Consider the following 21923-nt stretch of genomic DNA (forward strand, 5'->3'; position numbering starts at 1 on the left):
CAAAAATATAAAGATAACCCAAAAACGTATTCAAAGAATATATACCACGAAAGGTAGCAAAACATCGGTCCTATTCAATTTCATTTTTATTTTAAAAATTCTATGAATATACTAAGCCTATCTTAAGGGCTGGTTAATATATCTCAAACAATTATTTATGTAGTTAAATGAAAAATTAAGAAAAATCTTCTTTTCTTTTGTAATACAGAAATATACCAAACATTTATTAACTTGAAATACAGTCACTCAGAGAATCAGTAACTACGATAAGTCAATTTTCACTTTGAACAAACTTTTCAGAAAAATAAATTGAGTCAGTTCGTGAATTTATATAGATACTTAATCAAGATGATTCTGTTTTTAAACTTTTTCACCTTTACTTTTCACAGACATCAAAAGTTGACGACATGAAAAGCGGATTCCTCAATGTCGTTTGTGATCAAAAATGTTTTCGGTATTCGTTAAAGAATTTTGAGCTTTCAAAAGGGCGATAAGTTGAAAACTTGGCTCTTGGAGAAAATTGGATGAGATAATTTTGCTAATTAGAAAATAGTTGGGTTATTTTACTTATTTATACGTTTATTAGGCGTAACTCTTTATGTTTGTCTTTTGAAATCAAACGACTATGTAATTATGTTTGATAGAGTAATGTTTGCAATCCTTTTTTAAGGACGTAGCAAACGTAGGTAAATCAAATTAGTTTGTGGTTCGATAGCGCATCCACCACAGCAATTGGTTTGCCAACGTTTGGCCATTTGCAATTGATTATTTTTTGTAACGAACTACTACTTACTATTTTGCCAGTACGTGGTCATGACCGACAGTGCATCCAGCAATCAATATAACGTCAATGACACGCATCAGATTAGTTGCCCCTTCGAGAAATTACGACAAGTTTACCGTCGGGTCGATGCGTTCAGTCCACCCGTCGATCGGAGGACGCATTTATATGACTTACTTCACAAAGCATTATAAAATTAATTGACCTATTCAATGGGGAAGATATGGGAAAAGCACATGTCTCAAAGAGAAAATATTAGCACATAACGGCTGTGCTATTGATTTTTAAGTCACGTACTATATAAACTTACTGAAAAAGTTTTATTTTAAGAGACGGTAGCAGTTGCAAGAAATATTTCCTTGAATGTACAATAATAAACTTGCTGGCGCGTACCAGTGGATAATATTGTAAAATATTAATCTCCCCATGTCCTAATAGATACTGCTTTACATTTATGAGGTACCAACATCTTTGGAATCCTGCCAACGCTGCTTGCATCCCATCCAAGTTACACAGTCTATTAACATACGTGGCGGACACTTTATTAGCATGTCCTAACAATCGTAACCTAACCTAACCTAAATATATCTCTGCAGGTGAACCAAGTATATGCTTGTCGAAGTGAGTTTTTTAATAAATTATCAGCCAAAGAACAATTTAAGAATCTTAAATAAATTGTAACCTTAGATTAGCTACAGATGCTGAGCGATTATATTTATAGTAATACATATTTCGAAGTATATATAAATTAGGTCTGATAAAAAGCAGCATGTTCAAAAGGTACCTACAATTTTATAGATTTTCACCTTCTTATAAGAAAGTAAAATAAATAAGACTTGAATCCGATATGCATTAAAAAATACCGATATTCTTGACGATTCAATTGCACAATACAAACTAGCCCTAAGTATAGTGTCAATGTACTTGTCAAGGGTTAAAAACGAGTGGGCACGTAGTAACCCTGTCTTTCGTCGTTCACAGTCCTATATTTGAGATATTCAATAGACCCCGTACTTTAAAGGGCGTACCTGCCTGAATTTCGGGTCGCAAAGACCCTCAATGGACTATATTTGTGGAATTCTTAATAAATAGAAGAGTTTACATCACAATGTCGTAAATAATTTTGTTCCGCTGAATTTAATTTAAGAATTCTCCCAGATTTTGGAATTCTCTTAATATCATATTAAGTAATGAAGAAAGTCCACAATTTAGTTTTAATATTGAGGCAAGAAAAATGCTGAGCAAGTTAAATATCTTGTCCTTAATTTTCGAAGCGAATGTAGGAAGAAAAAAGTTGTAAGCGGGTTGATAGCAAAATACTATTACTTAGTCTTGGGCAGTACGATGGAATATGGTTTGAAACCTGAGGCATTTTAAAAGGATCATCATCGTCATCATCAGCGGATTCGTGATATGCCAAAATCGTAGTAGTAATTGGCGCAACACCTATAGGTTCGGAATAATGTGATTCGGAGGGAGTCATGACCCTCAGCATTAGGAATATCGACACAAAGAGGAAGAAACATACCTAACCTACGCTTGTAAAAATTACTTTCCGCAGTCGAAAATACTATATGTCATTAATGAACTTTTCTATTATTCCTTATGTTTGTTTAATGTCATATTTAAAAGTTATTGAAGGCTTCAAAACTAGTGTAGTACAAGTTTTACCAGACTTAAGTATACATAAGTAAGTACGTCAGCCTTTCAATTCTGAAATGCACCGCCTATAGTCTAGTTTCTCTTGAATATTTAATCTACAGGTCACTCTTAGGTTTTCTTTACAGCATATATGCGAATATAAAGGTAAAAAAGTACTGTTGGAAAATGGTCTCTTGGGTTGAAGAAATATCGTACAAATATTGTCAGGGACGTATGTAATTGAGTTTCCCAAACTCAAATATCACAACGGTATGAATAGTACCAAATAGAAAGTAATAATTTCGAAATTTTTGTATGAACCCTTTTTATACACATATCTACACTTAAAGATTCCATATCGGGGATAGCATAGACACACACAAAAAAGACTACATTAATACCCAGACCCCGAACATAAATGAAATTAAAAATGTTGACCGTGAATCGAACCCGGAAACCTTTGTCAGAACAAAAAAAAATTAACAAAAAAATAAAGCTGACTTCTATGTCACTAAAAAGTAAAAAATAATTCAAATAAATGTTTGTTTACTACATAGTTCTGAAGTCGGCGCTGAATATATTATTTCGTTGGATAACAACGTAAACAGCTTGTCAAGTATGAGGATCTCAAAATGGGACTCCCTGTGAAACTAGCCGCGTACAAAGGTGTTTGAATCATGTCGATCGGTCGCGGCATTGCGAAAAAATCGGTGGTCAATACATAAAAATATATACAGCATTTTTCGCTAATCCTCATAGATTCGGATTTGGCATATACTCGTATATATATGCGACGAATAGATAACCTCTATTTCTTTGGGAAGTCGGTTAAAAATAGTGACCACTGAACCGTGCGGTCTTTAACTTTTATATCCTCATTATGCTATTTTTAAACATTTAAGTAAACAGTGGCAAAAATGTTTTCAAAGTAAACCAGAAAACAATCTCATCAGACCTTCTTGACGAACCTCAAGTTATGGTAATACAAAAGTCCTTTTTCTAGTACCCTTTTTCTTGTATTTTGTAACTTTTGAGGCTTGTCCTTTGTTATTTACAGCTCGACGATTCTAAGGGCTTTTACAAAGATTAAATTGTCACAATTTCAAAAGGGAAATTTATTCCAATTTGACAAACCTGAAAAGATTTGTTACTTTCCGGCAACAAATTTCGTAACAATAAAATGTTCTTTATAAATTGCTAGTTTTAACAGGCATTTTTTTGGATAAAAATGCCATTGAGGTCAATATATTTAACGATTATTGTAAAATGTTTCCAGGCTTCCTACCACGAATTTCTGGATATTTATAAACAAAAGAAATGAGAATGAGAATTTATATTTTGGCAACACTTCAAAATTTTAATAATGAGGTCGTGCAATATAGCCTTAATATTTTTGTAGGAGCTTCTCCATAATTATAAGCGACGTATAATATAAGTAAAAAATACTTACTAAAATTTATGGTTTCAACAACCTTCAATCTTCATATTATATGAACATAGGTACATAATGAAGTCAGTGGTCCCTAAAGGATACGTAGGATCAAGGTCCCATATTCCCATCTTGTCCGTAATCGATTACGGGCACGTTCCTATTGATGTACATATATTCCGTAGCAACGTAAGGGCATACTAACAGGAGGTGCCCTTGGGTCAGCCGCAATCCCCATATGACAAGAGGTGGATGGTCAGGACTCCGGCAGTAGGTGGGTCCGCAACCGTCTCTCCCTCCAGCAAAGGTGGAACGGCTTAGGGAACCGGCAACGGTGACCAAAGCTATCCCTCCCTTCCAGCCCATAGTCTTCTTGTCCCGGCTGAGCCTTAGGCTCGCCTCCTAAAACCCGGTGAAACTGTGTAGGTCGCTAGGACCAACAGTAACTACACAAATCGAAAAAAAAACGTACCTATAGAATTCGAGTTCTACTTCGAGTCGTTCTTGGATGTACTACCCCTGACGACTAAGTTAAAATCCGTGTAAAATACGTTTGTACGCCTTAAACTACAATCGAACACATCAACGCTTAACCTCGACGACTAACCTAATAAGAAAGTAATTAAAATGATTTACGAAAGATGAACGAATGGATACCTTTTAACCTTACGTTTCTTATTTTCTTGTAATAAATACAAAAATCCTTGCCTTTTTAAGGCCTAAGAGAAATCTTCACTTACGAGTAGTACAAGTGAAAGCAAGAATCGCCAATTCGCAGCCCATTCTGTAAACGAGAGTGAAATAAAGGTAATGTGTGGTAATGCATCAGGCAGGAGGTTAAACCGCACATTAACACGCCTGGCCGCCCAACGCCCATTAGATCTACACTGCTCTATCCCGTTATGTATGCTGATAGTAATCACTTGTGATTCGATTGTTACATAAACGTTATGTTATGGGTCGTCAATCCATTTCACACTGCTGGGCACGGGTCTCATAGTGAGAAGTTTAGGACATAGTCGTAGTCTAATGCGCTGGATTAGTGTATTTGAGATTTTTTTAAACATTCTCGCGAGAATCTCGCAGGAACGCGAGAAAACCTGATTCGTATAGGCTCCACATTCTCGTCTCTCGTACTTTTCTCGCGTTCTCACGAGATTCTCGCGAGAATGTGTAGCGGGCTTAAGAACTCTTAAGTCTCTCGTCACGGTTACGTATATAAACATTTTTATTGCGCATTAGCTTTTTTCAACGTTCAGTTGTTTGGAGTTGCAAAACTTGAACTAACCATGTCGACGAAAAAGTTTGCATAGGGTTTCCAGTAAAAAATATTCTTATTAATACTAATTAATAAGAATATTATAAACCTGGAAACCTATATTAGAAACCTGGAACTAATAACTATATTAGTGAAGAATAATGTCTAAAATCATCATATTTACCTACAAACTTAAGAGGAAAATTGATTACTTAATGAAATAGACCCTTTCATTCTTTGCATTCCCTTTTTTTGAGACAGATAAGTTTATTACACAATTAAAGTATAAAAAGAGGTTCATGCCTGGGATTCAAACCTTCAAACCCTGATTGAGAATCTGAGAACGAACTATTAACTTTATAAACATATAAGTAGTTCATGAAATTTGTAAGGTTCCTCTGATTAAAATTTCCCAAAATTTATGAGAGTGGAAAATTTAATAACATATTTTGTATTTAATTAAGTCAAGTTACATCACCAATTTCTCTTTAATCTCCTTCAATATGATGCCAAACGCTTGTTTAGAATTTTAATAAGCGTCTAATTTTATTTATTGGGTGTCAAAATTTATGTCTGACAATTTACTCACGTACGCTATTTCATTTAATTCTGGCCTTTGTTCAAATTATTGCCTAAATTTTGTCTACCCTTTTGCTAGATCGTATAATATTAAATGTTCTATTCATATTAAACTAACCAGTTAGCTGTAAATAAACATGAAGGATTTCATTTCCCTTTCATAACCTCAATACTATGATGAACTAGTAAATGAAATTTGTATAAACATTTAGCTAAGGATTATTTCTTGGGACAGGTCGTCGGCCTACTTAACTTTGTTTATTTTACCTCATTCATATAAAGAGATTTGATCTACACTTAGGCCCCTTCAACGAACGTCTACTCTGAGGAAACGCCAGTTTGAAGGAGCCCTATAGACACATATACGATTAAATACGATAAACAAACAGACAGAACCAGAATAAAAATCTAAAATAATGATTTAGGTATTCAGATGAAAGGGCATCGAACAAGTATCTACGTGTAATATTTGATTTTGAAACGGTTGTTAAAAACTCAAAGCGAAAGCAACTTGAGTACACGATTCGAATCGATAGCTCAAAAAATACCCAATGTTTTATATTTCTCCCAAATTCTCCAATAACTCGGTTAGAGAAAGAAAAATTCTTGTGGAAATGTAATAAAGTTTGGAACAGTACTGAAATAGCGTAACAAAATACATACACTTCACTTCATGGTTAAACGCTGTTGACATGAAACGACAAGCTGTTGACACGCCAGTGTTGTTGTAGAATAAGGGACACGTCACATATGAAACTAACAACGATTAGAATAATATCAGTCTGAAATTGATTAGTGATAAATTTTGCACAGTAGCTCGCTGTACCGCTTTACTACGGTGGAAAAGTAACACCCATAAAAGTAGCACCACGTGCATTCACTCTACATTATATGTGCTATTTGTTGCTCATGAAAATCTATCATTAACCGCAGATAAGATTAGATTCCTACCTAGGTCGGCCTTAAGTTGAAGTCATCTAAGTAGCAGTGCCGATGCACTGCCCCGATGGTAAGTACGTATCTCTAATCTACAAACGAGTAGGTACACAAACGAGAAAAAGTAATCGCGGTAGTGCCTTCAGAGTCAAACTACAAACAGTTCATAAAAAGAGGTGCTAACACCAAACACATTTCACAATTATTACATTGAACGTTAGTTCTATAAATGATTTTTATTTATGTTGAATAAAATAGTATTACAAATTTAACAAAATATACCTTCATAATCTAACTGTTCGACATACTCTGTCAAACAGGTCACGTAAAGCCTATGCACAGAAATATCATTGCAGTGTGAAACGAAAATACGTGCTCCAACTGAACGTAAACTTGGTGAGTGCATCGATAGGATAAAATTCCGAACGTAGAAGCAAAAATTTTGTTAGAGCAACTAGTAACGTTATTGTTGTAATTTTAAAAGTTGTCTAAAGTAGGTCCAGCTTCTCATAATCCATTAGTAAGGTGGTGGTCTGTCTTTCGTCGTTTCTTTGCAATAACAAAACATTTTGCGAAGATGTGGTATTTAGTTGCTGACAAAAAACAAAACATTAAAGAAAATAAAATTTAAAAAACGCTTTCTACACTCGCAGCCCCATGTCAGGCTCGACTCTTATCCAATCCGACTAGGATTCCCTGTACCATGGGTGCTATGGATACAGAAAGACAAATACACAGACACCCGGACCCAGAAACAGAAACCTAAATTCATTATTTAGATATCTGTCTGACGGGAATCGAACCCGGGACACTCTGCACTTCAGACTGGTATGGTGACCGCTCTGTCACGGGGGTCGTAAAAATTTTAAAATATTTTAAGATGATTTGATGATTGACTGGAGCTGTATGCCGATGCAGATGCAGATTTATTTGATATTAAAGAAAACAAGTATAGTTCACACCAAAGTGCTAGTCCGCTCTGAAGTTGTTGCGAGCATACATTTTGCTATGGCGACACGATTCATTTCTATATTCAGAGCGGACTAGCAGTTTTGCGTAGACTATAGTCGTCTACTTAACCGTTCTCCAACTCAATGTTTTAAAATACAATCACTCGTAATTAAATAGCAGTGACCTCATTATCTCTTTAGTATTCCTTCATTATACCATTGAGATTTGGTTCAATAAACTCATTCTCATTAAAACTAGATCATCATCATCTATTTTCTTAACGTTCTTTTCGGTCAGTCCAATACCTCTTTCAAAGTTAGATAGATTTTACGGGTAAATAACTTGTATAATAAGACTTAGAAATAGTGTTGAATTGAGGAATGTTTTGTATAAAATCGGTCTGACAATAAATAATTTTCATCCACCATTATACACCTTTCTTAATACACAAATACGATTTTCTGATCCTTTATTAAAAACAAGGTATAAGGCAAAGCAAATATAATTTACTTAAAGCCATCTTGATTGCCAAACTTTTGTCAAATATAAATTGAGTCCAACATTTTCAATCTGTAATATTGATTTGTAAGGTCCTTTGAGTCAAATTGTACGAACTTTCCGCAATAATTAAAATCGTACCTTTGACATTAATAAACATGGTTACTTTAGGGTTGCTACACATTATAGTTAGAGAAAGAGGGAGCAGTTTAGAACCGAACAAATTTATTTGATCCCAAATCCCATTTTTGGCTAGGAGTAACTCAATAATGCTTCAATAGGTGAAGAAAGGCAAAATATGTGGTGAGTCGATTGTGGCAACTAACACCACGCATTTTTTACCAATTCATTACAACAGTAATATAATTGTTGTAGTAATTAATTACAACAGTTATGTAAAAAGTATAATTGTCGTAAACTAACTTAGTTCTTCTAAGTAGTAGCATCAGTGGCCGATCTCAGGTAGACCTCTCGTACTAATAAATTGATTACAGTTAACTGCACCTTCTGAAATCTCTTAGACAAAAATAAAACTGGTCTCCTGAACCTCCTGTCTGATCTAGAATGTTAACTTCCTCTAAATTCGAAACAAAATTGAAACTTATATTTGACTTAATGTTGAACGCCTCGGTTACCAATAAGTAGCCGTTAGCCCCCGCTCTTCAAGTCAGAACACAAAAGCTTACCACTAACAATTATTTCATCGTAAATGAGTGTATAAGCAAGATGTTGCGGTCCATTAACTACCGACGAACTAATGATCTATAGGCCACCCTTACCCGAAGCGATGGCATAATTCCTCTCATTAATATTAAACATTTCATATTATGTCGTAATATTTCAGGAGCTAAGTAATAGCTGAAAGGCTGGTGAAATATATGAGTGATAGTATAGAAACATATCAGTAACATACATTAGTTACGTACTTCTGATAAAAGAATCAGAAATACTAGAAGTAACTGACTAGACGTAGCACATCGTTATCTATATCATGTAAGCATTTATGGCGCTGCCCGGCTGCCAGATAGCTTAATGACTGTCTGGAGTCTGGAAAATTCTAGTAGTTTCTTTCGTGCGGAAGTAGCCATGAGTTTGCAGTCCATTTAGTAAGCCACTGCAATGCTATCCATAAACATCTGAAATCAACCTCAGATAGGGTTAGAGTCAAGTCTGGCGCCGCCAACAAATGCGTCGCTATCCATGAGGACCAAGTTAGAACGCTTCTGATAATCATGTCTCTCTTAGCAAACCCTTCAAATCAGAACATAGCAGCGCTTAACTAACTGTTGTTAGACATAAATAGGTGTGGCGGTGGCACATCCAGATTCGACCCACAAAGTATTATTTTATCTTCAACTTCAATTTATTATGAATTTGGGCTATATTTGGAAAAAATGCTGAAAAATGTTACTAAAAAGATTGTTAAGGTTATGTTTAAAAAACATTTATCCACAAAACATTAACCGTGCGTGCTGTAAACAAACAAATAATGTAGAGATCATCCTGTTTATCTAATGTTCTGCGAAGAATACAACGAACGACACAAGTAAATCGATTGTTCTTTTATTTTATTTGTGGGTTTCCGCTGCAAACTGTCTTTGCACTGTACCTCCTTGATTGTAGCTGTATTTCTTTGTCTTGTTTTGTTGTTTGTACTCACAGACCTATTTGCACCTTTAAGGTCGGTTGATTCTGATCTTTAGTATTTAATTAAAATGTATCATTTACTTTTTAATGAACATTTTATTTAGTTCTAATACACTAAAAGTTGTCTCAAAATTTATGTCATTAATAAAAGTATACCAAAAGATGTAAGAAAGTTTGCAAAGTCCTTATTGTTACAACATGACAAAACGGAAAATATTTCTCGAACAAAAAGCTAAGTTAAAGCGACATCTGCAGATTACGACGGACAGAAAAACAACAAAAATTACAAGTTATCTCCAAAAAGACTTCCAATTTACACAATAGCCAACAAAACTTCCAAAAGTACTTTATAAAGACACTCTTAGTAATTGACTTTGCAGCCACAAAGCATTTGGGTCAATCGAGCTTAGCAAGAGTTGCTAAAAATAGAAGTAGGGAAAAAGCTCTGAAGGTCTAAGCCACACGTCCTCAACCTTTTTTCTCTTGACCCTCATTCATCGACTGCTTTTTTTTGGCTCCTCTTCATTCGATATTAGCCTTATGAAGTTTAATAATTCTTGATCATTTAACCAATACTTTATTGTGAGATTTGGACGAAGCAAAATCAACCATTAAAATTTCATTTTCCGCTTACGCACATTTATTTATAAATAATCAATAATTACCATTTTTTGTCCAACGATGTTAGACTTTTTTACATATTTTGTTATTAATTGTAGTAGACAAAAATTGTTTATGATTGATAAGGTTGCTCAAATTCTCACGTAATTAAACAACCATCAATAATTGTTTTGCCGACCAGCAGTCAGACTGAGCACAGTCCCCAATATCATATTTACAAGAGGATGTTTATATGTTATGATGGTAATATGATGTTTTTGTAACAAGAAAAATTATTGATTCTAATATTAATGATAATCCGTTAAAAGGCTTTTTACAGATTGTATTGGTTAATATTGGGATGGCAATGGAAGAAAGGGATGGGAGGTACAAGTTGGGGAAGACAGATACAAATTTACCAAATAAATCTTGGGTTGATATCAAATATATTTCAGTAAAAGTCTATGATGAGGTTAATTAACTATGTTAGCTATTTTGGTCAGTTATTTAAATTACGGATTCTTATTAAAGTTATAACTTATATGTTACACTTAAACTGAATATAGTATCGTTACATTCGCCGAACGCGTTATAGGACTTAGAAAATAATTTGCCAAATAAAGATAATGTCAAAATAAAAGAAAGTTCGAAATTATTTATCCAAAACGTAATCGACAATTAGATCCGTATAATTAACTTAAATTGAAATTTGTTTTTATTTATGAACACTTAAAAATACAACACCTAGCAGAAGTCATTAATCTACTTTTATGTTTTTATAACAACTTTAAACTATGTTGACTGCATATATACCTACTGTGAGACATATAAGTGTAAAGCTTTTGATTCAAGGTTGAATATCGCTGGTCTAAGCTCATTCAAAGAGGCTGCGACAGTGCGAAAGACGCCATTATATTGTCTGTCGTATACATATAAATAAGTGATGTTATGTACATATAAACATGAATCTAAGTCTTCTTTTTATGAGGGCAGAAATGTTTTATGTGAGTGTAGAATTACGGGTAATAGACTATTACTTTATTGTAATTATCTATTTGATTGAGATATATGTTTTTATAGTTGCGCACTGAAATTACAGTAACAAACGTTATTTTATTAATTTTATGCCTCATTATTATAATAAAATAAACCTACCGTTCAAGGTAGTATAGTAAAGTAGGTATTACTTGAACTTTTTTGTGTAGTAATATTTCAGGAAGTAAACTTTTAATATCCGCAATTTTACTACATCTGGAATATTATTAATATACTGCTGTTTGGTTTATTTTTTATTTATCTAAGCAAATTAAACGTAACCTAGATTTATTCATTATTTTAATCTCACTTTTAATGTTATCAGGGCCCGTATGAAATGAAACATACCCTTACAAATTCACTTCAACAATACAAAATACGAAAACAAAACAACATTATCAAAAAGAGAAAATATAACTCTAATTTACATGCAATTGTATATCTTGTGGAGAATGGGAGCATATTGTATTCATTACGAGAGGAATCCCATGAAAATTAATCCACCGTAAAGGTAGGATCAAAGGTAAAAAGGTTCAACAACGTAAAAACAAAGGAAATTTCACTCGGTGAATACTCAGATTTGGACAATAAAAAAGTGAGTAGACACCTTCCGCTTATTAACATTTTACACGGTGCATTTTCCTGTTTAAGTCTCTAGGGAAATGTTAAACGAATGTTAACTAAATTTTCGTCAGAAAGTTTTCAATTCGCGGCATAACTCTGTTACGGACCATTACTCTTAGAAATACGGAACAGGATGTTTCGATGCCTTTGTTATGTAAATAACGTATACAATTACTTAATTTAGTTACCCAGTGTTTACAAATTTTATTACGAGCATATCCATATTATGGCGGGAGTCATAACTCAACCACGAATACCACGACGTGTCACGTAGACCTTTTATAGTAGACCACATACACGTATATTTTTTTTATAATATAGGAGTAGCAGACGAGCATGCAATCCACCTAATGGTAAGTGACTATTGCCGCCGATGGACATCTGTAATCAACTGCATATAATAATATTAGAACCTGAACATGGCACAGATGCGCCACTATCCGTCTGGTATAAGCTAGAATGCCCCGGAAAAGTATGACTCGCTTACCACATCCTTCAAACAGAGCTTAACACTCTTGTTATTAGGCAGAAATAAATGTGCCGCCGGATTTCAACCATACAGGGTTCTACCACCTTTAAATACCATCTTTATTAGTCCTATAATATACAGAAACTATAGATATAGATACCAAATAGGCATGTAGGTAAGTAGGTACAGAAAATAACGTTTGAAAGCAAGGTACGCGTAGATTATACAAGCGTATAACTTTTTTACAACCAGAACCGAGTTTCCTCAATAAAATGCAAATCGTATTGTATTTTATTGAAATTCTTATTCTTTACGGAAATAAATTTCTTATATTTGACAAAGATTCATGGACTGATATTCGAATAACTGATTTTTATTCAGAGACGTCGGCCATAAATTCAATTGCCTGTATGTATTCAGCATGGTAATATAGTCGGATAAAGTTGTACATATTTCTCACAACAAAGATTGCTTTGGTAAGTATTGTATTGACGTACGAAATCTTTCGCAAGGTCCTCTAATACGATTTGTGTGATTTCAATACGAAGTATATTGTATACTTAAGTAATCTTTACGTCAAATAAGTATGTTGCTTAGATGTTGCGTAGTAAAAGTCGTATACAGTTGTAGCTACAAATCGAAAAGGCGTTGCCAACTAGGCAATAAAGTTTATTTGAAATAAGTGACCGTTTTATTTAAGTTGTTTTTTTTACAATACAAGACTAGCAACCGGGCATGCAGTCCACTTGATGGTAAGTGGGTACTGCCGCCCATGGACATCAGCAATCAACCCCAGATAGCATTAGATATTCCTACCTGAGGTCGGCCACAGATGCGCCGCTACCCCTGAGGACTAAGCTGGAACGCCTATGAAAGGTCTGTCTCCCTTACCATACCCTTCAAACCGGAACACAGCAGCGCCTAAAACTGCTGTTATTAGGTAGAAATAAGTGTGGCGGTTGTGCCGCCGGAGTCGAACCATAAAGGGTTCTACCACCTTAAAAGTTAAGTAGCAAACGCACATATTCACCTGATAGTAAGTAGTAAATGCTATCCATAAAGACAGCTGTAATAAAATCAAAATAAATTAAAGTTCTATATGACAAGTCGTGAATGACCAACGTCCAGCAGTGGGACAAAAAATAGGTTGATGATGAGTGTAAATATTACTAATAAAATTTCTATGTTATCTTGTACTAAAATAGTATTTGAAAAAGAATTCAACAAGGATATAACTCAATTCAGACTGAGAATACAAGAACAAGTTATATTCCACAAACTTTGTTGTACCGTTTAACTCTTCTTGTCACTTTTCACTTACTTAAACATCCTCTATATAAACATTTTCATGATCTGTTGAGTACGCTTGAGACTTTTTGATAAGGTTCTTAATGCGGTCTTTCAATGGAGAGATCAGAGATTTACATTCAATCTAAAGCTTTAATTGGTTAAAGTTATGTGCGTATTGGAAATTAATTATCTAGAATGCTTAAAGAGATCTTAAATAAAGTTTTCCAAGGTATGTGAAGTCTACCTATTCACCTATTATGGCTAGCGCGGTGGACTATGGCCTGATCCTTCTCATTCTGAGTGGAGACCCGTGCCCAGCAGTGATACGGTTTTAAATTTAAGATTTAAGAAACTCCATATCACACATCTTTTAAAAAAATGATTTTTACAGTGTTAAACTAAACCTAATGGTACATGTGGAGCTGGAACTACTTCAGACTACACCGTCAATTAATCACTTAGTTTATAGTACGCTTTTTTACAAAGCGTTTGTTTAACGACATGTTTGAACTTTTTCTGTCAGATTCAAATCAAAAGCATTTTAATGATTCCAGTTGAAATATTCATCAAAATTCACAAAGATGACACAAAAATTAAATCATAGGTTCACAAGGTTCATATCCTTAAAAATCCTGATTAACATTACGCCAAATTAATAATTCACTCGTGAAAGCAACTGACCTAAAACTCGTACACTTAATCATGGCTTGTACACAATTTCTAAATATTCGTAAACTCGAAAGATTCTTCCAAAGTTTTCTAACTTGACGAACATCTTAAATTTTGTAAATAAAAATCAACAAGTTCGTTAGCAAAATATTTACATATTTTTATGGTTGTTCTTAGAAAATCGTTAAAATATTTCAAACAAAATCTTGAGGAAGAATAGGAATCAGATAAAGATTTTCACAAAGAGTAGATAAAACATTCGCTCCTTAGATTCGAAATGACAAGCCTAGCAATAAAATAAGACGCAGGTAATATTTACTTTAGCCTGAGGCATATTTCAGCGAGAGAGGAAAATCAAATCATGTGAGCTCCATTTTGCTGTTTGCTGAAACATCTCATAGCATCGCTTGTAGGAAATAAAATATTCATACCAGTTTCTTAGAATTCCTAGTACGTTTGATAAAGTATAGAACAGATAAGGCTCTTGAGAATCCAAAGAAAATATTGTTCTACATAATGTGTTGCGACTCTATCTTTGTTTTGCAAGACGAGTAATCTTCGTTATTTCGACACATACATACACATTTGCACAACAATTTGTTTGGCAACATATATTTCTTTTCCTTTTTAGATTTCTCACTATGTACGAACGGGTTGAAACATGCTCTACGATAATTTTGACACGTCAATTCTATAGCCGTACTAAATTTCATCTTTGCGCACGAATAATTCTAAAATATTTTTGTATGGACAGATGTGAATTTCAAAAAACATCGAAATGTATCGCAGTGTCAATTTCAAAAACAGAGATGACCTAAATCGACTCGAAAGCACAATGACAGAAAACCAATGATGTCACATATGTAAAAAAAAGAGGAATATCATTGCAGATAAAATATGTGAATGTTTTTTTTTCATAAAGACAACATTTTATTAGTTTAGTTTTCGGAACAAAACTCTCTTTGTCCGATAATCGAATGTAGAGGTGGTTATCGTGATTAGAGGTTCTATTTTGTAGTTTGTGATTAGTATTACTTGAGATGGTAATAAGTGATGGAGTAAGTACAATACCATCAGGTGCACTTCAAGCTTAGTAACTTTGTTTAAAAATATATTTAAAGGGGCATTGTCAAAAAAATTACCATTTTGTGAGTACTTAAAGAATAATAAATCTTATATACAATTCTCGTGTCACAATGTTAGTTACCGTACTCCTCCGAAACGGCTTTACCGATTTTCACCAAATTTTATACGTATATTCAGTAGGTCTGGGAATCGGCTACTATCTATTTTTCATACCCCTAAGTGATGAGGGTTGTTCACCCTTAACATTTTTTTATTTATATGGGAACACAACGTTTGCCGGGTCAGCTAGTAGTAAATAATATTTAGCCATAATTATAGTATACTACATGTAATTAACAGCAGATCAGTTACATTTCAGTCAGTGATCTTTTTGGTTAATTACTTAGTTAGCAATATATAAGAAGCAGCTACTAAAATTAAAGGAAAAAAGTCGATAATAATATAGGAACTCGTACTGGTTTTTATTGGTAAGGGGTATAGTAGTGATCACTGGTCTAGGAAAAAGCGTAAAAATATAAGATTCTTTATTGCTTTTCCCGCCATTAGTGTTATCTGTGTCACAAAGAAGCACATAATAATAGCTTAGTATACTGGCGCCAGTGATGGCCTGTCATAGACACATTAATAAAATATCTAGGTATTAAATATCGAGCTATTTATCGTGTTTATTTAATACAAAGCGTTGAATTTAAGTACAAAATATATTTTTACACTTGCAAAATGAATTATTGTCTAACAGAGATCTCTCTTTTGTTGAAATATACCTAAAAATAATACGTTTGAAATATTAATAAAACTCATCTTTGGGTTTACAAGTGAATATTATAAAAAAACCGACTGCTTGAAAATACTTATATAGCTTATATCACTCGGACAGTTTAGTCAGCTGCAAAGAGGCGTGCATACAAGCATTCAAATAACATTACATTCCAGTCGAGTAAAAAATATCTAAACACGATAGGTACCTTAAAACAATCAACGTATGTTACGCCACTCAAAACCGAACTTGCACTGATGTTCTGAACTGTATGGTTAGAGCGATTGAAATTCAAGCCATTTCTAGCAGAAATGCACCTGCAACCACACTCACTTAATTTCAAATTGAGATCGGGTTTAGACGTCCATAGGTAGTCAATGGAATGCAGTGATCACTTTACAATTGGATGATGCTCATTTAAAGCTTCTGATACAGGAATAGGGATAAAATTCAGGTAGTTTTTGATAGAGAAAATGGAGAAAAATATAAAAAAGCGAATTGTATAAGTAAGTATTTTGAATCTTAAGTTATGAAAAGTGTTATAAATGTAGGTATAATTGTAGTAATATTCAATATTACTTTTGGACGTTTCTTTCTAACTGCGAAGCGGCATTTATGACAACTAGGTATTCCTTGAATTGCTATAGTGACTGCTCCATATACTGAAGATATAAAGAAATAAAGAAAGAAAAACACAAGCACAAAATTTTACTAAAATTATTTTCATCTAATAAATAAGTATACTATTCATAACTAATAACATGGCAATATGCATGATAACTAGCATACATAAGACATAATTGCTAGATTACTAAGCTCTTACATTATCAATTTTATAACTGTAAGGAAGTTAGGTATGCATTACATAAATCATTATAACTATCATAGTTACTGTTATTTAGTTACTTTTGCTGTTAAACTTTACGCGATGTTTATGCATCCGCTACCATGATTTGTGGCCAGTATTTTTATTGTCTCTCCTTTTATATTATTTTTCTCATCCCCACGACAAACCCCGAAATAGGGTAACTTTTTCCGTAGTCATTTCCGCCGATCGACGTTTTAATTGATAAATATCGTCATTGTTTCAATTTTTCCTTCCCGCATCGGGATAATTTTATTTAAATGGATGTCTCGTACCAAAAGCTTTCGCGCATAAATTCTCTGTGTATTTGATTAACGTCTGAAAAGCTCTCATGTTGTATTTTTCGGGATATTTACACGCCCTAACTTACCTCTCTCTAAATAATAGTTGCTTTTTTATAATATAGGAGTAGCAGACGAGCATGCAATACACCTGATGGTACAGATGCGCCGCTACCCCAGATGACTAAGCTGGAATGCCTCGGAAATGCATGTCTCCCTTACCACACATCGAATTACCTCCATATTGTCTAGTTATCCAGACCATCTAGAGTTTAAGACAGGCAGCAGTTCGTACCTATTCAATTTGAAGGTGATAGAAACATTTTTGTTCCGACTACAGTCACACCTATGTGTCTTAGACATGACATGTTATTAGTAACATCAGTACTAAGTGCTACTGTGTTCCGCTTTAAAGTTTGTGGTAACCTCAGGTAGGAATCTAGTCCTATCTAATGTCAATTATCAATATTATGAAATAATATAAACATTCCATTGCTGAGCACATTTTTTCGTTGACGAAAACGTCAATCTTTTTTCTTTAACATATATTACCAGAAATCACGGTCCAGTGACCAACACATCCTATAGATATACGAGAACGTTTAAACAAACAGGACCCATCGCTAATTGGACCACGGAGAAATCTTTTAATCCCTTATCATTTCCAGTACGATTATTACAAGTTCAAAATATGTTTGAATTTATCTATGAAGCCTATATGTTTATCAAAATATCTACAACTTATTATAATTTCAGTAATCCTTTGGAACTCATTAGTGAAACAACCTTAAGATATAATACTTTTTCAGATTTGAAATTAATTCAAAATATCTGTCTTACAATACTGTATACCTATTACTATTTTAACTATTTTTAGGTTAAAATAAAAAAGTAAGCGACTAGACGTTGAAATTTAAATTGAACCTTTTAAAAGAACCTTCTAGTAATTTTGTATTAGATAGGTAATATTTCAAAGTTCCTTTACATCATTTCGGGTCAGAAATCATTTATAGAGACCCTTTCAAGTAAAGTGCCAAGAGGCAGGGAAAGTTAAACCAATTATACGGCTAAAAGGAAAATAATATCACACTCAATTGTCAATGAAACGTAACTGATAATTCAATATTAGCAATATTAGATCTGTTACTAATTATGCCTATTATTTGAAGAGTACTTTCTATCTTTTATTATTAAATGTACAATTCGTACAGATAACGAATCGAGGTGCTACCTCTCTCTTGAAACTATCAAAAGCAAAGGAGAATTCGTGAAAATGTATTCATTATAATTTTTATGTTATCCATTATCCATGTTATTTTATGTATGTGTTGGTAATGTTTCTTCAGCGTATGTATGTAAATATGTTTGTATGTGTCATCTATCGCATAACTTACAGATTTTAACATACAAGATGTTGTTAGGTTATACCTTCCCTTTTCTGTTAATTCTTTTTTGTATGATCATAATCATAATCATTTTATAAGAATAGTTTATTTTTTAAGAATTATTTGTTCCAAACATTAATAAGACTCAAACATTTTGACCCAATCACAAAAACCTCAGGACGTAACTTCGTAGACGTCATCATAAGTGACTCGGTTAATCAATAGAAAACTTTTAGATTTAGGATAATAAAGCCAATCATAGGCCCTATTCTGCATTGAAACAGGCAAAATACGAAATAATATCATACAATATTTATGAAATACGTAACTGTAAGTTATTTATTATTAAGTTAAAATAAAAATACAACTAATCATTAAAAAATCCCTGGAGTACATAAATGATAGATACTTTTGTCACTACTTATTCAAAATATTTAGTACATATTTTTTTCTATTTCACAAGCTTAAATCAAATTAACGTGGACACTGGAAATTACATGAAATTTACATAATTGTACCGAACGTAAACGGAGGGTTGTTAATTTAATTATAAAAGGGACAGGAGCAAAAATATGCACAACAAGAAGTTGAGAACATTTTCAAAAATGTAATTACGCGTAAACATGGCAAGCGGTCCGAAATTTCTTACGTAGCTATTTTCGAAAACGTTTTTTTAGGCATAAACTTATATTGCGTTTTCCATGTTTCTGTTGAAATTTAATGCCTTCTTTGTTTATTCCAAATCTATGTCCTTTTTTTTCAATGATAAATGATATACATATAAGTTTATTTTAATTAAACACAAAAATGATACCGATAGCAAGCATACTCTGCAATTTCCATTAAACTTGAAGTGACTGTCACTGAAGATAAAAATCAATTAGATCAAGTATCGTGTCACTTACCGAACATATCAGTTATCTCAGTCAACATTTATCAGACACCACTTTATCAACACTGAAAACATGACAAAAAATGTTGTTAAAATCCAAATAGTGTTTATCGTCTTTCACTGAACATTTGCCTCATCTTAGTAGTAGATGTAGCTGGGTTATTAAAAAATAATAATTTAATTTTTCGTGCTAAGTGCGTAAGGGTAGGAGAGCGTCCTGCACACGCGCGTCTACCGCGGTGTCTGGATGAAGACTGACGTTAAGTTACCAAAGTCGTTCCCTGCGGAGCGAATCGTGGTGGAATGAAATTCACTAGTTCTTGCGCTAAGCTTTCGCTTAGTCCCCACAAAGTTGGGCGTTTATTGATATTTCATTACTTGGAGATAATCGCATTCCGTGGACAAGGACGAAACGCATGCTTGGAAATGTTAAGTGCTATTGCGACACGATAAACAATCCCGAATGATTGGATCCGATCACTAAGTAGAAATTTTAGCACCAGATATGAATAAGAATATTGCGTTATTAATTTTATAATTAAACCAAAAAGCATATAATGTTAACACACGATTTTTTTTCATTGAATAATTAGGGCAATAACATAGCTACAAAACTTTATTTACTACGAGTATTTCTTACCAATCTTTAAACCTGAAACATTTTTTTAAAATAATGTTTCTTGTATTTGGCAGCAAAAGTAATTTTATTTTCGTAGCCGCTTTGCCCTGGAATCGTAGCACTAATTGTTAGTGGCTACGAAGGGCTGACATGCTACGACGAATATAAGCGACCGTAGCATCGTAGCTCGTAGCTCGTTACGTGTGCCTACAGTGAGTTAACGTCCGAATTCTGACAGGAATCTCTCAAAAAACTGAATTGAACGTGATGCATATTAATAGATTGAAAAATCGACCATCGTTGTGAACCAATACCGAAACGCAACGCCGAAACAGTGATGGTATCACTATTATTTACATATTCTAATTTTAAATTCCAAAAGTATTTTCTTTAATGTGAAGAAGGACATAAACAGTATTTAAAATATTTTAATTAGTATGAATCACAGAGAAAACCATTAAATTTAAACAATCTGTTACTGTATAAATAAAATGGTTCCTTAATGTGTGTATATTGTAATAAATTGAAGATACGACAATTTCGACTCCTTGGACAGAAGCCATAAAATACGAAAAGTCAAGGAGACTCTCTCGTTAATGAAAGAACACTCAACAACGCGAGACGTGTCCGAAAATGTTGAATAAAAAGAAAATCTTGAGCTTCGAATGTATGTTTTATTTTCGGAATAAAATCTGTAACAAATAATGATTTGGTTATCGTCATAATCAAGTTATAACTAGACATAAGCCCCATTTTAAATGTATATTTATAATAATATATTTGAAGGTGGTAGAACACCTATTTCTGCCAAAAACAACAGTATTAGACGCTGCTGTGTTCCGTTTTGAAGGGCGTGGTAAGGGAGCCATACTTTTCCGAGGCGTTCCAGCTTAGTCCTCAGGGGTAGCGGCGCATATGTGGCCGATTTCAAGTAGGAATATCTAATGCTATCTGGGGTTGATTACAGATGTCTATGGGCGGCAGTAGCCACTTACCATCAGGTGAACTGCATGCTTATCTGCTACTCCTATATTATGAATATATATATATATACAGTTAGTAAGATCACATACCGTATTGAGAGGTTTGGTTGAGATTGATGTTTGGAGAGGTGAGAATGTAGCTATCAATTAGGTAAGTATATAAGCTTCATCACCCGGTTTTCTTCTATACTACTACAATCACATCAGGTTCAAGCGAACCACAAACACAAATTAAATAGACTACTAAAATATGGAAGTAAGCTAAGTGGTAAAGGTACACATAACTACAGATATGCGTACATATGACTGTGTATGTATTGACTCTTTTATCTTCATATAAATTGAAACACCATTCTTTAGATGGGCGGTAGGGAGTTATAACATAGACATAACGATATTTTGGCCTCCGTAACTAAGTTACACATTTTATGAATGGTATAATGCGATATTGTATACATATTCGGAAACTACCACAAATCAGATTCTATATCCCAACTTTTTGTATGGGAACTGACAAGCCGAGCTGGAAGTATGGTGCCGCTATGAATAATGGGCGAAGTTGAAAGAGTTTAAAATTGAACTGTCCGTATTTCGGGAGGAATATTAATTTCATACCATTCATTATGTAAAGTGGATTTTGAAATAATC

At 33.6% G+C, this 21923-nt stretch overlaps 1 protein-coding gene across 1 annotated transcript in view; it reads right to left on the minus strand.

Moving 5' to 3' along the window:
* Positions 1-19914, minus strand: part of LOC140744841 (trace amine-associated receptor 1) — a 55309-nt gene extending 35395 nt beyond the window's left edge. Inside the window, exon 1 of the mRNA XM_073076532.1 lies at positions 19687-19914. The gene's annotated coding sequence lies outside the window, so the exon portion shown is untranslated. The remainder of the gene's footprint in view (positions 1-19686) is intronic.
* Between the last annotated feature and the right edge of the window lie 2009 nt (positions 19915-21923).

The sequence above is a fragment of the Epargyreus clarus genome, unplaced genomic scaffold, assembly GCF_041222505.1.
Source record: "Epargyreus clarus isolate Ecla_fem2 unplaced genomic scaffold, WU_Ecla_fem_2.2 ptg000009l, whole genome shotgun sequence".
NCBI lineage: Eukaryota > Metazoa > Arthropoda > Insecta > Lepidoptera > Hesperiidae > Epargyreus > Epargyreus clarus.